The following is a 16,313-nucleotide window of genomic DNA, read 5'->3' on the forward strand; positions in this document are numbered from 1 at the left end:
GCACACAGAGAAGGATGACAGAGGCAGAGGCTGCCTGCTCACTTCGCTCACGGACTTGGACAGTTACATCTCACAGAGACTTCATTCCGTTGCATACGTTGGGCACCGCTGCTTCAAGGAAGGCGGCAGAAGACAGATGTCTACCTTCGGACACCACCAGGAGTTGCTGTCAAGCCAGTTCCAACTCAGGGCCACCTCACGAGTGTCCGATTAGAATTGTAGGACTATGCTCCATGGGGTTTTTAATGCCTGATTTTTCAGAAGTATATTGCCAGGCCTTTCTTCTGAGGTGCCTCTGGGTGGACTCCAACCTCCAACCTTTTGGTTAGCAGCCAAGCACTTAATCATTTGCACCGCCAGGGACTCCACTTTCAGAGAATAGTACTCACAATATGGGAATCCATTAAAGTGTATGGATTCGTTTGAATGATATCTTTTGGCCACAAATGACAGCTATGCTTTATATCTGATCTTTGAGGTTGTTGTTGGATGCTGTCGAGTCGATTTTTAACTCATAGCAACCCCATGTGATGGAGTAGAACTGCCTCCTAGGGTTTCCTAGGCTGTAATCTTTACGGAAGTAGATCACCAGGACTTTCTTCCACAGAACAGCTGGGTGGGTTTGAACCGGCAACCTCTTGGAGGACCAAAAATTAGAAACTGGAGCTCAGAGAAGTTAAAGGGTATGGAGGAGATGGAGGGAGCCGAGAAATATGAGGAAAATGAGATAAACAAACGTAAGATAAAGGAGATAAAGCAGCAGCTTAGGAAACTGCTACAGAACAAGATAACGATTGAAAAGTGTGAGTAAGAAAAACCAGGGGCGACCAAGTTCAAGGGTGCTTTCTTTAGTCACTTATTCATCAGTCATAACTCACAGTCATAACCTGTGGTATGCTAGCAAATATTTGTAAATGGCTCCCAAAGAAGCTCTGATTTACCGCACTTGTCAATGTCTGTGGTATAATTAGTGCCTCTATGGCTAATTTCTATACACCAGTTTGATACCACTGAATGAGGAGCTGAAAACAGATGTGCATGGTTGGTTCTTGTGAGCTGGTGGAAGCTGGCTGCAGCACACTGCTGGAATAAGTAAATTTTCTTATGAATGGATAGACTTGCTGAGTGCAAACAGTTCATGTGGTCGGCTGCTAACAGAGAGGTTGGGGATTGGAGTCCACCCAGAGATGCCTTGGAAGAAAGGCCTGGCATGTGCTCGGCTGCTAACAGAGAGGTTGGGGATTGGAGTCCACCCACAGATGCCTTGGAAGAAAGGCCTGACAGTCTACTTATGAAAAATCAGCCATTGAAAGCCCTATGGAGCACAGTCCTAGTCAAGGATTTGGACGCAACTGATTTATTAAGGACATGCTCCCATAGGAGATTCGTAAGGTAGGGAGAACAGCAAGACAAGGGTGGGTAAGAAGGCAAGCAAGGGTGTGATTTCAAAGTCCCACAGAGGGTGGCTTCAGCCTGATTCCACAGGGGACTCTGGAATAAAAAACATGCCTCACAGGTACAGCAACTATCCCACGACAAATGCTCCGTTTGTCGTTGTTGGTAAGGCGCCATCATGTCGGTTCCGACCCATAGTGACCCTACGTGCAACACAATGAAACACTGCCCAGTCCTGCGCCATCCTCACAATCATTGCTATGTGTTAGGGATTGGATTGTGTCTTCTCCAAAAATGTGTGTCAACTTGGCTAGGCCACGATTCCCCGTATTTTATGATTGTCCACCATTTTGTCATCTGATGTGATTTTCCTATGTGTTGTATGTAAATCCTACCTCTATGATGTTAATGAGGTGGGATTAGCAGCAGTTATGTTAATGAGGCAGGACTCAATCTACAAGATCAGGTTGTGTTTTAAGTCAATGCCTAACAAGCGATTTGACTATAGGTTTGCTATGAGTTGGAATCAACTTGATGGCAATGGGTTTGGGTTTTTTTCTTTTTGAGTAAACATTTTGAACAAAGGAAAAAACTCTGCACAAAATAAAATATATATTTGAAAAAGATTAAAATATAAATTTTGAAAATAAGCATTGTACAATACTAGATAAGATATATCTGAAAGGCGATTCAGAAATGCAGTTTAAAAGGTAATTTGTTCAGAAGAAGGAAGAGGAGTATGACACGAGGGAGTAAAACAATGAAGATTGTTATTGCCACCCGAATACAGGACATAAAGTTCTTTTCACTGTGGGAAGGCTGATTTCCCTCATCAGAACTTATCAGGCAGGCCAACTGAACACTAGATGCTCCTGAACGCAATCATTGGTCAATGAATAAATACGTACCCCATACTGGGTACCACAGTTTATTTATCCATTCATCTGTTGATGAGCACTTAGGTTGTTTTCACCTTTTGACTATTACGCGTAATGCTGCAATGAACGTTGGTGTACAATTATCTGTCTGAGTCTCTGCTTTCAATTCTTTTGGGGATGTATCTAAGAGTAAAACTGATGGGTCATATGGCAATTCGATGTTTAACTTTTCGAGGAATTGCCAGACTGTTTTTTACAGTAGCTACACTATTTTACAATCCCATCAGCAGTGGATGAGTGTTCCAATGTCTCCATATCCTTATCAACACTTGTTATTTTCTGACAGTCACCATCCTAGTGGAGATGAAGTGGTATCTCATTGTGCTTTTGATTTGTTCAGCAGAGATTTTCATGATACTGTGCTGATTGAATCTGGTAAGTAGAAATAATAGCTACCCATGATATCTCTGTAAGACACAATCCCACAAAAATTCAGTGGCACAGTGGTTAAGTGCTCATCTGCCGACCACAGGGTCAGTGACTTGAACCACCAGCCGCTTCACAGTTTAAAGGTTACAGCCTTGCAAATCCTATGAGGCACTTCTATTCTGTCCTATAGGGCTGCTATGAGTTGGAATCGACTCAACGGCAATGAGTTTTGGGTTTGGCCACCTCAGTGAAATTTCTAGAGGTACAGCGGTCTTGTGCATATTGTGATACTCCTTCCAAGGTGAAAGACAAGTTGCTGCATCTGCTCCTTTTTTATCACTTTTTTCCTAAGAGAAAGTTGCATCTTGTTAGGCAGAAGCATTATTATTATTATTGAATTGTTTATTTGGACTTTAAGTAAAGGCTAAATCGTTGGATACGGACAAGTTGACAAGGGGTGTACTGTGCTAGATTGTTTTATTATCAGTTTAGTTAAAGCTGGGAACGATGATTACAGGAAGAAATCTGGCAGGTCTGAGAAAACAACGAGTCAAAGCAGTTGTTTAAAGTCATGTCAAATCAAGAGGCCATTCTAGGGAATACATTTTTCACTTGGTAGGTTTTCTCTTTCTCTGCTAGCATAGACACAGCCATTGTTTTTAGATTTTCACACCTGTTACTGAATAAGAATTCAGATGATAAAATGGAGGTAATCAAGAGGATTAAAAAAAGCTACGCTGTGTACTATACCACTAACAAATAATGAAGAGTATTAAAAATCAAGATTGTTTTCTATTAGGTAGAAGCCAATATTTTGAAAGCAAGGTGGAATTTAAGGTGGAAAAAAAAATGGTAGGAATGTATTCCACAACAGACCTTATCGTTTGTCCCAACAGAAGTGCCCAAAATGTGTTTGCTGTCATGTAGATTAGGTCTAGTATAGCATTTGGTACCCAGTAGTACTTCATTCATCACAAAGAAAAAAAAAAGAAAAGAAGTATCAATCAGGTTATATTTCTATGTGTTAGGGAGCTTTCTGTTTGCAACTCTAACTGTTAAGAAATAAAACACTAACTGTGGTGGAAAACCAAAAAAATAAAACCAAACCCGTTGCTGTCGAGTTGATTCCAACTCAGAGAGACCCCATAGAACAGAGTAGGACTGCCCCACAGGGTTTCCAGGGAGCAGTGGGTTCTAACTGCCTACCTTCTGGTTAGCAGAGGAATGCTTAACCACTGCGCCTGGAGGGTGAAATACAAGAATCGCCTGGAAAAGTTTTCAAACGTTATGCCCTATCCAGAGTCCGTCATTCCCACTGGAAATCGATGCCTGTGCTGTCTAGTGAGAAGTACCACAATAGCGTAAAGTTGTTATTGATAGATGTGTCTTAGTCCTTGGTTACATTGAGACAGGAAAAATAAACTGAATTAGACACATCTAAAACACAAAGGAAATTTTGACGTATTTCATTTATCTCTAATTTGTGTGTGTGTGAGTGTGAGTGTGAGTGTGTGTGTGTGTGTATGAGGCTAAAACTGGGACACAACAATTCTGCAAGTAGAAAGTACAGAACTCAACTTTCTATCCAACTGCAAACGAGTGTCTCTTTAAACCCCTATGGTTAAGATCAGAAAGTGTTTGTTGGGTTGAAGCTGGTTCTGAACTAATACGTATGAGTCGGACTGATCTAAATTATCATCACATAAACGATGATTCCACACTGAACATGATGTGAAGCATGCTTAGTTTCTGCCACTCTGCTTTGGTAGTCAATTGAAAAATAGTCAAAAAGAGCAGAGCAATTACCAGAAGTAGCCCGTGTAGGCAATGTGCAAGGCAGCCTTCTGGAAACATGCATGGTTAATAATGTTTGCCTTCATAGGTCTTGGAGTTGTACCTCTGTATCACTAAACATATTTTAAAATTGTAACATATTTTAGAGAGAAAAATATGGTATATTTTCAACCTAACCTCTGGTTAGTCAACTAGAGACTCAGTGAAGAGATTACTTTCTGTTTTTCAGAGCACTGAATGCCAACAGATATCATTTGGTAGCACACAAACGAATTCTGTCTCTTACTTAAGGCTGTTGACTTCATTCTAAAATGTAGCAGAACCTCGAAAAACTGCTGTGTAAAACTTAACTTTTCAGAAAGGAAAATTCAAAAACAATTTTTTTTCTTCCAGTTTAGTTCAAATTTGGGCTTTCATCCTTTCTCAGAACCCCTACATCTATCTATCTATCCATGTACCTAAAACCCCTGTTGCTGTCGAGTTGATTGTGACTCATAACAACTCTATAGGACACAGTAGAATCTTCTGGTTAACAGTCAAGCTCTTAACCACTGCATCACCAGGGCTTCATATACATATATACACCTTGAAAGTCTTCAGTGAATCTGTACTTATTTCTACTTTGTAGAAATTAAGTTTTGCTGAACAAATCCTTTTTGACAGTAACAAAATTGCTTCCAAATTACTCAAGGCTTAACTTTGTTTCTCTAATAAATTAATCAAATGAAGCCGATAATTGAGTAGACATCTTCTGTTTAGCAGAGTCGCTGGGTGGTGCAAACAGCTGACTACTTGACAAAAGGTTGGCAGTTTGAAGCCACTCAGAGGCACCTCTGAGGACAGGCCTGGACATCTGCTTCAGAAAAGTCAAAGCCTTGAAAACCCTATGGAGCAGATCTACTCTGCACACATGAGGTTGTCAAGAGTCAGAATCAACTCAAGGGCAACAAACAAAAACCATAATTAGAGCAGAAGCTAGGTATACAGCGTCTGCAGGACATCTGAGTTGTTAGGAGAGCAGAGCCATGAAATGAACCTGCCTCCCCAGCCAGTGAATCCTCAGGACACACCTGAGCAGCGAACTGGGAGAGGAGGCAGGCCCTCTTCATCCTGCACCACAGAGCTTTCCTCCAGTGGGGATCTTTGTGGAATGAGATCGTCTTGGAGAAAATGAAAGTAGGCATACACTCCTGCAAGGTAGACTCGGATGAGGAGTGTGTTAAGATAACTGTTGTGCTTTAGCTGGGCTGCTCTGTATTGCTGCCACCATGGCAGGGCTGCGTGTGTCATCATTTTCATTGGGCTGCAGTTTGAACGTGCCCATTACTAACACCTGAAGTGAATCAGACAGAATGACTTCAGAGGAAGTAAGTAATATACCACTGCTGGTTACTAACAAGAGTAGTCACATGGGCTATTATTTTTGAGAACTGCTTTGGGTGAGTCTAAAACCATTTCAGTCTTTGTAAAAAAAACATTACATTCGTATACCTAAGGCCATATTTGACACTTATATAACCTCTTGCAGAAATTCGATTTTATAGTTTATTAAAAATTCTTCATTTACTCATAAATTATGGAGAACACTTTAAAACCCGGCACTCTTGGTGAAAGCAAAAAACGAGCATGTGGCTTGAATGTTAGCTGTATACGTGCACTTTCAAATTCAGAGGTGCAGTAAGGTAGTGTACGGTTTTGGTTCAACATCTGTATGACGGAAAGAAGCCAACTTTGTCTTCCTCTTAGAACAATTGGTAAAACGAGTACATTCCTCTACTCTGTTGTCTAAAATAAACCATACTGCATATAAAAGCAATTAGATAAATTTTCTTCTCTCCACCCAGTCACGCCCACCCTTGCCATTATCCCAGGTTAAATTCCCTGGCAATGGGCAAGGGAGAGAAGTGATACTAACAGGCAACTCCAAGAACTTCTCCCAAAAGCTAGTCAAGGACAGTGCAGGTTTTCCAGATGGAGCGCTCCTTCCCACATCTATGTGGTGCCATTGGGTCACTTCCGACTCATAGCAGCCCTATAGGACAGAGTAGAACTGCCCCATACGGTGTCCTAGGATGTACTCTTGATGAGAGCAGATCATCAGGCCTTTTCTCCCATGGAGTGCCTGGAACACTGCACCACCAGGGCTCCTTCCCACATCTATAACGTGAAAAAACATAGGGTTACCACGTAGGTACTTGGGAAAGTGACTGTTCAGATGAATCTGGATTTCAAACTTACCCTGTATTATTGCACTAAAATACATTCCTATGAAGCCATTACATTCCTACACCTAGGGCCACATCTGGCACTTACATAACCTCTTGCAAAAAACAGATTCTATAGTTGCATTATCTGAGCCTGTTTCCTCACCTGTAAAATGAGGATTGAGTCTTCTGTCTCATAGCATGTTGTGAGGTTTCAGTGACTCATGTGATAATTTTAATTTAGTGCCTCCCACATAAGAAATCCTCAGTCAGTGTTAGATCTGATGAATCAGTAAATCTGGATGAACCGAATACAAAATTTACAACTTTTATCTTCAATGCATCAGAATAACATTCATATTCCTTCCAAACTAGTTCCTCCTCGGACAAACAGCTGCAGAAAGAGAGGCAGCCTTATAGAAAGGGGTGCATGGGAACCAGCATCAAGTGAATATTTGCAACCATGAGACAGTTCTTTGGTTTTTTCAGCACAAACCAGAAAGAGTGAAATGTACTGAACCAGGAACATGTGCTGACTGGGAATCTGATAATCCTCTAAAATTCTTACAGGCCTTTGAAATCAAAGGGCACCTACTTTCTTAACATCTTTTCTGAGTTTGTTATCATGTGACACTTGTCTGAAGAAAAATTAACTGTGAAAAATGAGAAACCAGAACTTGAGCTGCATGCTCTCTTGTCCACATGAAATACTCTTAAAGAACTCTGCTCAGTATTCACCTTTTCGAGCAGCAATTATCAAAGTCCTCATCAAAGAAGACGGGAGTCAAAAGAAGAGACGAGAGCAGAGAGATGAGTAAATAGTACACGAGATTTTCTCAGGATTGGAAGAGTCAATATTTGGTGCAAATATACTCAAAGACAACATGACCGCCACAGAAGATGTGTCAGGCAGGATATGCTCAGTTATGATGCTGTAACAAAAACATGAAAGTCTCCTAGGCTTGAAGCCAACAAGGGTTTATTTCTCATTCTGTTACATACATGTCCACTGCAGATAACCTGGGGACTCTCCTCTCATATTTGCACAGTCCTTCCACAACTCAGGCTAACAGAGTTGGACCATTGTTTTTGATGCAGAAGGAAAGGTGCATTCTGATGGGCCTCTCAAAAAGGCAATGGAATGCTCAGCCTAACAGTGACACGTGGCTCCTAGTTCATTGAACAGAACTGGTCACATGGCCCTACGTCAAGACCGACTATTGCTGTTGAGTCAATTCCACCTCATAATGACACTATAGGACAGGGTAGATTTGCCCCATACGGTTTTCAAAGCTGTAAATCTTTATGGTTGCAAACTGCCACATCTTTTTCTCGCAGAGTGACTGGTGGGTTCAAACCACTGATCTTTCGGATAGCAGCCGAGAGCTTACCCACTATGCCACCAGGGCTACTTACTCCAAGACAGGAGCCAGGAAATGTGACCCTTCCAGATACCTAAGAGTGAGCCTTACAATTGAAGGCAGCATCATCTCTTTTATAGTGTTTGTTTGCCTTAGAGCACAGAGAGCCAATGCTCTAGGCTGATGGATGAACTAGGAAAAAGAAGAGAAACGATGGCAAGAAAATCAAACGCCTCTGCCAGTTAAAACTATTAGAATAATAATTCAAAGCCTCCAGGTGTGGACAGGTTATGGGGCTTCACATAAAAGATTCACAGGTTTTACAAACATATTTTACATAACAGGAGTTATTGTGGCTAACTTTTTCTTTCTGGAGACAGTGCTCGCTGAGCAGAACTGGGGGAAAGGAAACGAACCCAATGCCTTGGATTTCTTAGACATTTTCATCATAACAAAGCAGTGCTAACAATGGTATTACTTAGAACACCTGAATCACCTCACTGTGGTTCTTACTACTACAAGCATGGAATAGAATAATATTGTCACTCATTGGACATGTACCAGAGCTGATCAGCAATTGAAGGCAGAACAGGAAAGCTTAACAACTGCTTGCCAGACCTACAGAGAATACACACCCAGGAGATTGTTCCAACGCTGTATGACAGCTGGGCTGTACCGACATTCACCAGTTACAGAAATGCAATAATTTGACCTGGGGATTCTGTAATGAAAATTCATCGAGAAGTGAAATTATGTCACCAAAGGATTCTTATTAAAAAAAAAAATTGTAGTGAAAATACACATAACAAAACATACATCATCTCAATTTCTACATGCACAATTCAGTGACATTTTTCAAGTTTTGAAACCATTCACACTATCCCGTTTCCAAACCACTCCCCCACCATTAACAAAATTAACGCACAGTACTTTTTTACATGTTAAGTTGTGAATTGTATTGTGTTACACATTAACATGTACATTTTTGTGTAAACCTACTGTAGCGCAGTCAAAGTTTGATCACTAAATAGCAGCATCAGTATTATTGGGGAAATTGTTAGAAATGCAAATTCTCAGAAACTCTGAGTGGTGGGGCACAGCCATCTGGGGTTCAACAAGCGCTCTGATGCCTGCTCAAGTCTGAGATCGCCGGCTCTAGAACGTATTATTTTAGGATTAGTATCGTAGTTTTCCTCTGTCAGTTTGCATACTGTGATGGCTTGTGTTTTGCTGTGATGATGGCAGCTATGTCATCAGTATTAAAAATACCAGCAGGGTCATCCTTGGTGGACAGGTTTCAGCGGAGCTTCCAGACTAGGACAGACTAGGAAGAAGGACCCGGGGGTCTACTTCTGAAAAAACTCGACAGTGAAAACCTTATAAGTAGTAGCAGAACACTGTCAGATATACTGTCGGAAGATGAGCCCCTCAGGTTGGAAGGCACTCAAAAGATGACTGGGAAAGAGCTATCTCCTCAAAGTAGAGCCAACCTTAATGACGTGGTTGGAATCAAGCTTTTGGGATGTGTGTTTGCTGATGTGGCATGATTCAAAGTGAGAAGAAACAGCTGCAAACATCTATTAATAACTGGAACATGGAATGTACAAAGTATGAATCAAGGAAAACTGGAAGTTGTCAAAAATGAAATGAAACCCTTGAAGATTGATATCTTAGGCATTAGTGAGCTGAAATGGACTGGTATCAGCCATATTGAATCAGACAATTATATGGTCCACTATGCTGAGAATGACAAATTGAAGAGGAACAGCATCACATTCATTGCCAAAAAGAACATTTCAAGATCTATTTGTCAGTGACAGGATAATATCCACTGCTTACAAGGAAGACTAGTTAATATGACTATTATCCAAATGTATGCACCAACCACTAATGCCAAAGATGAGGAAATTGAAGATTTTTACCAACTTTTGCAGTCTGAAATTGATTAGACGTGCAATCAAAATGCATTGATAATTGCTGGTGATTAGAATGCAAAAGTTGGAAACAAAGAAAAAGGATCAGTAGTTGGAAAACATAGCCTTGGTGGTAGAAACCATGCCAGAGATCACCTGATAGAATTTTGCAAGACTAACAACTTCTTCATTGCAAATACTTTTCTTCAACAACATAAACTGTGACTATACATGTGGACCTCACCAGATGGACTACACAGGAATTGAACTAACTACATCTGTGGAAAGAGATGATGGAGAAGCTCAATATCATCAGTCAGAACAAGACCAGGGGCCAACTGTGGAAGAGACCATCAATTACTCGTATGAAAGTTCAAGCTGAAGCTGAAGAAAAATTTTTAAAGTCCATGAAAACTGAAGTACAGCCTTGAGTATATCCCACCTAAAGTTAGAGACCATCTCAAGAATAGATATGACACATTGAACATTAATGATTGAAGACCAGACGAGTTATGAGATCACATCAAGGACATCCTATATGAAGAAAGAAAAAGGTCATTAAAAAGACAAGAAAGAAAGAAAGAAAAGACCAAAATGGATGTCAGAAGAGACTCTGAAACTTGTTCCTGAATGTCAAGTAGCTAAAGCAAAAAGAAGAAATGATGAAGTAAAAAAGCTGAACAGAAGATTTCAAAGGGCTGCTCAAAAGACGAAGTAAAGTATAATGAAATGTCCAAAGACTTGGAGTTAGAAAACCAAAAGGGAAAAACACGCTTGGCATTTCTCAAGGAGAAAGAACTGAAAAGAAAATTCAAGCCTCGAGTTGCAATATTGAAGGATTCTATGGGCAAAATATTGAAAGACATTAGAAGCATCAAGAAGATGGAAGGAATACACAGAGTCACTGTACCAAAAAGAATTGGTTGACGTTCAACCATTTCAGGAGGTAGCATATGATCAAGAACCGATGGTACAGAAGGAAGAAGTCCAAGCTGTCCTGAAGGGATTGGAGAAGAACAAGGATCCAGGAATTGATAGAATAACAATTGAGATGTTTCAACAAACACATGCAACACTGGAGGCTCTCACTCATCTATGCCAAGACATTTGGAAGACAGCTACTCAGCCAACCAACTGAAGGAGATCCCTATTTGTGCCCATTCCAAAGAAAGGTAATCCAATGGAATGTGGAAATTGTTTAACAATATCATTAATATCACATGCAATTAAAATTTTACTGAAGATAATTCAAAAATGGTTCCATCAGTATGTGGATAAGTTACTGATAGAAATTCAAGCTGGACTCAGAAGAGGACATGGAGGACATGGAATGAGGGATATCACTGCTGATGTCAGATGTACCTTGGTTGAAAGCAGAGACTACCAGAAAGATGTTTATTGACCATGGAAAGGCATTCAACTGTTGGATTCGTAACAAATTATGGATAACATTTCGAAGAATGGGAATTCCAGAATACTTAATTGTGCTCATGAGGAACCTGTACATAGACCAAGAGTCAGTCTTTTGAACAGAGTAAGGAGATACTATGTGGTTTAAAATCAGGAAAGGTGTGCGTCAGGGTTGTATCCTTTCAACACAGTTATTCAATCTGTATGCTGAGCAAATAATATGAGAAATTGAACTACATGAAGACAAATATTGCGTTATGATTGGAGGAAGACTCATTAAGAACCTGCAATATGCAGAAGACATAACCTTGCTTGCTGAAAGTGAAGAGGACTTGAAGTACTTATTGATGAAGATTAAAAACTACAGCCTTCAGTGTGGATTACACCTCAACATAAAGAAAACAAAATCTTCACAAATGGACCAATAGGCAACATTATGATAGATGAACAAAATCTTAAAATTGTCAAGGGTTTCATTTTACTTGAATTCACAATCAACGCCCATGGAAGAAATCAAACAATGTATTGCATTGGGCAAATCTGCTGTGAAAGACTTCTTTAAAGTGTTAAAAAACAAAGACGTCAGCTGACCCAAGCCATGGTGTTCTCAATCACTTCATATGTATGCAAAAGCTGGACAATGAATAAAGACGACTGAAAAAGAATTTATGCATTTGAATTACGGTGTTGGAGAAAAATATTGAATATACCATTGACTACCAGAAGAACAAGGAAATCTGTCTTGAAAGAAGTACAACCAGAATACTCCTTAAAGGGAGAATGGCAAGAATGGCGAGACTTCGTCTCATATACTTTGGACATGTTATCAGGAGGGATCAGTCTCTGGAGAAGGATATCATGCTGGATAAAGTAGAGTGTCAGTGAGAAAGAGGAAGACCCTCAACAAGATGGACTGACACAGTGGCTGCAACAATGGACTCAAACACAGCAATGATTGTGACGGTGGTGCAGGACCAGGCAGCATTTGGTTCTGTAGTAGATGAGGTCACTTTTGAGTCGGAACCAATTCAATGGCATCTAACAACATAACAACAACATAGCAGTTCTCCAAGGAGCCCTGGTGGCACAATGTTTAAGCTCTTAGCTGCTAACCAAAAGGCGGTTGGTTTGAGCCTACCAGCTGCTTTGTAGAAGAAAGATCTAGTGATCTGCTCCAGTAAATATTACAGCCTAGGAAACCCTATGGGGGCAGTTCTACTCTGTCACATGGGGTCACTATGAATAAGAATCGACTACGTGGTAACTCGTAACAACAACAACATAGTAGTTTTACACCATCTTTCTGTCGGCTTGTCATACTTTGCTGGCTTGAGTGTTGGTGTGATGCTGGATGATATGCCAGTGGCATTTCAAACACCAGCAGGGATATCCATGGTGGACAGCTTTCAGCAGAGCTTCCAGACCAAGACTAGGAAGAAAGATCTGGTGATCTAGTTCTGAAAATTAGCCAAAGAAAATCTTTTGGATCAGAACAGAATCCCATCCAACTGGACTCAAACATGCCAATGATCATAAAAATGGCACAGGACTGGACAATGTTTCGTTCTGTTATGCATAGGGTTGCCATAAGTTGGAAAGAACTGGACGGCAGCTAACAATAACATGTTGTTGTTGTTTGGTGTGGTTGAGTCAGTTCCAACTCACAGTGACCCCGTGTACAACAGAACAAAACACTGCCCGGTCCTGCGCCATCCTCACAATCATTGCTCTGTTTGAGCCCATTGTTGCAGCCACTGTGTCAGTCCATCTCATGGAGGGTCTTCCTCTTTTTTGCTGACCCTCTACAACAATAACATAGTATTTCTAAATCCTGGGTGCAATTAGAAATACCTGAAGAGCTTATAAGAAATATAGATTTCTGGGCTTCACTCCCAGAGATTCAAATTCAATTTTTCTGGACTGGGGCTGAGCATCACGTTTTAAAAAAAACTTCCCACCTAAGTTTAATGTGCAGACTGGATTGAAATATCATTGATACTCAGTCCTTATTTTACCAGTGCATAAAAGGAAGCCCTAAGCAGCTAAGTATGAGGACATTGGTGGTTCAGTGGTAGAATTCTTGTCTTCCATGTGGGAGACCTGGGTTCGATTCCTCACAAGGCACCTCACGCGCAGCCACCACCCATCTGTTAGTGCAGGCTTGCATGTTGTTATGGCGCTGAACAGGTTTCAGCAGAGCTTCCACAAAATCAGCCAATGAAAATCCTACGGCTCACAATGGTCCACTGGTAAGTCATCGTGGTGATGGTGCGGGACCAGGCAGCAATTTGTGCTGTTGTGCGTGGGGTCTCCATGAGTTCGGGCCAACTCGAAAGCAGCTAATGAAAACAAGCAGCAGCTGAGTAGCTCAAAGCCGAGAGTTAGCTGGCTTATACACAAGCATAGTGAACCATCTACGTAGCATTTAAGAAACGATGCGTACTTTATTATCATACAAAATCAAATAATCCACGCACGGTTTCAAGATTCGTCATCTGTTTTTGACCTGGATGTGTCATAAACAGGCATCACTGTCATTGCTTCAGCTGTCAGTTAACAACACTGGTTTCACAAGGATCCTAGAGTTTTTTTACACGTTGAATTGCTTATCTCGCAAGATCAAAACTTTTGACTTAATAGTGATGTAAACAGCAGATAAGCAAGTCATCATTTTCACATTAAATCTAATCATAATTCTTTCCTGTTTGCATTTTACAGAATGCTTTCCTGTTTGCAATAAATAATAAATGCAGAAGTTTTGCATTTCAAGTACAGAATATTTGTAGTCTTTTATGATAAAAGGATGGATTTACTCTGAACTGGATAGTTCAACCATAAGTGTAATGGTCCTCATTTCTCTAAGTTAACTTAATTTTAAAAAAGTACTACATATTTTTTTCTGTGACCCTAATATGGGTTATGGCGATTAGATCGTATGTGGGGGCAACCGTGTCAGCTCAGGACCCCAAACTTCACTTTACTTTTCCTATTGCCTCCCCGCAAAAAACAAACCTGTTGTCGTGGAGTCGATTCCGACTCCTGGCAACTCTGTATGTTACAGAGTAGAACTGCTCCATAGAGGTTACTTGGCTGAAATCTTTAGGGAAAGCAGATCACCAGGCCTTTCTTCCATGGTGCTGCTGGGTGGGTTCAAACCATTAACCTTTAGGTTAATAGCCAAGAGCAAACTCCTTGTGCCACTGAGGGACCCTCCTATCCCCCACCTCCCTGGAAATTCTGAGCAGTCGGCTAGCAGCCAGACCTACTGGGGCTAGTTTAGCTGCTTAGAGCTGTGTCTTAAAGACAGCTTTGCAAAAAGGCAGGTGGAAAACGAAGGCGGTGCTTTTCAGCCGCGATGTCTATTTTTCCATCTAAACACAAAAGAATAATGTTACAGATTGTGTGTTTTCTTTCCAGCATTTACAGTTTGGGATAAACAGTTGTGAAGAATAGTGAATTGAAGCAACTCTTCGGGAAGACAAAAGCGTAAATCGAAAACAATTGTTTGATGATGTTTGCAGTCAATATTTGCAAACCTCCTTTCCAAGTGTGGAAATTACACTCTTTGCTGGGAAACTGGGTGTTCATCAAACAGGATGTTTTAAGGTGGTGTCTGCCCTTGTAACCTGATATTGTCTTCATTGCCATGCGTTCAGGAATCATCAGGGAGTCATAAAACAGGCCGGGGGTTACTATAGCAACGCTAACCAAACCAACCTGATGCAGGAGGCTTGTGAACAGGGAAATGTTATTTCAACCCGCGAATTTACAAGACATAGTGGTTAAGTGCTTGACTTGCTAACCAAAAGGTCAGCAGTTTGAATCCACCAGCCTCTCCTTGGAAACCTTGTGGGGCCATTCTACTCTGTCCTATAGGTCGCTATGGGTTGGAATCACTTGACAGCAATGGGTTGGGTTTTTTTTTTTTTTAACTTTCAAAGCTTGAAAGATGACTCTCAACCGACATATCAGAATACAAGAAATCTTACCTACCGCACAACAAAAAAATTAAAAAAAAAAAAAGTACAAGAAACCAAGCTTTTCAACAATGCATGCAGCTTTGGGGTGTTAAGTTGTCAAGAAGGACTTAGAGACTGTCCGTATAAATCAACTCATTACAGAGGTCTTAAAAACTACTTTTCGTAGCAGTCATAGTTTGTAAAACAGGCGTCGGAGCTTAGCTTCCAGAACCTGTAGAAAGCACAGGCGAGAGAAGTTTGGGAATGGAAAACAGAGGACGGGTCAAACAGAATCACCCCCTTGCTGATGCAACTAGCTCTCTCAGGACAGCTTGGTCTTGTTACAGACCTGCTCATGCAAATAGAGCTGCAGTGCCTCCTTCACTCTCGCCAAAGCAGCTTACCTGTTCTGTGTTAAGAGGATGCCTGCAACTCACTAATCTTTCGACTTCTGGTCTTCATGTATAAGTCCCCACCTTTGTCTATGTTTCCTCAAACTCAATATCTTTATCTTCCTTCTTCGACTTGATATCAGAATCTTCAGTTACAGGTTTTTGCTTACTCCTCCACATTTGTTATTTAGTGTTTGCAAAAATGCCTTAGTCTGCGTTCTCTAGTGGAGCAAAACCAGTGAAACATATACACAGAGAGATTTACTTCAAGGAAATGGTTCACACAATTATAGGGGCTAGCAAGTCCCAAATCTGTGGGTCCAGCAGCAGGCTGGAGACCTCTGGTAGCTTGTGGGGCTGCAGGGACTGGCAAAGCCAAACTCTGCAGGTCAGGCAGTAGGCTGAAGACATCTGCAGGCGTTAAGTCCCAGAAACCACAGGTTTCGGGGAGCGCAGGGTTGAGAGAGCGAGCTCTGACAGAATATCCGTTTGTATACTGGGGGCAGGCCACATCCCCAAGGAAACTCTCCTTTCAGTTGATTGGCTGCTGGGGTCAGATCACAAAATGGAACGTGACT

Source organism: Trichechus manatus, unplaced genomic scaffold, assembly GCF_000243295.1.
Source record: "Trichechus manatus latirostris isolate Lorelei unplaced genomic scaffold, TriManLat1.0 scaffold00102, whole genome shotgun sequence".
Taxonomy (NCBI): domain Eukaryota; kingdom Metazoa; phylum Chordata; class Mammalia; order Sirenia; family Trichechidae; genus Trichechus; species Trichechus manatus.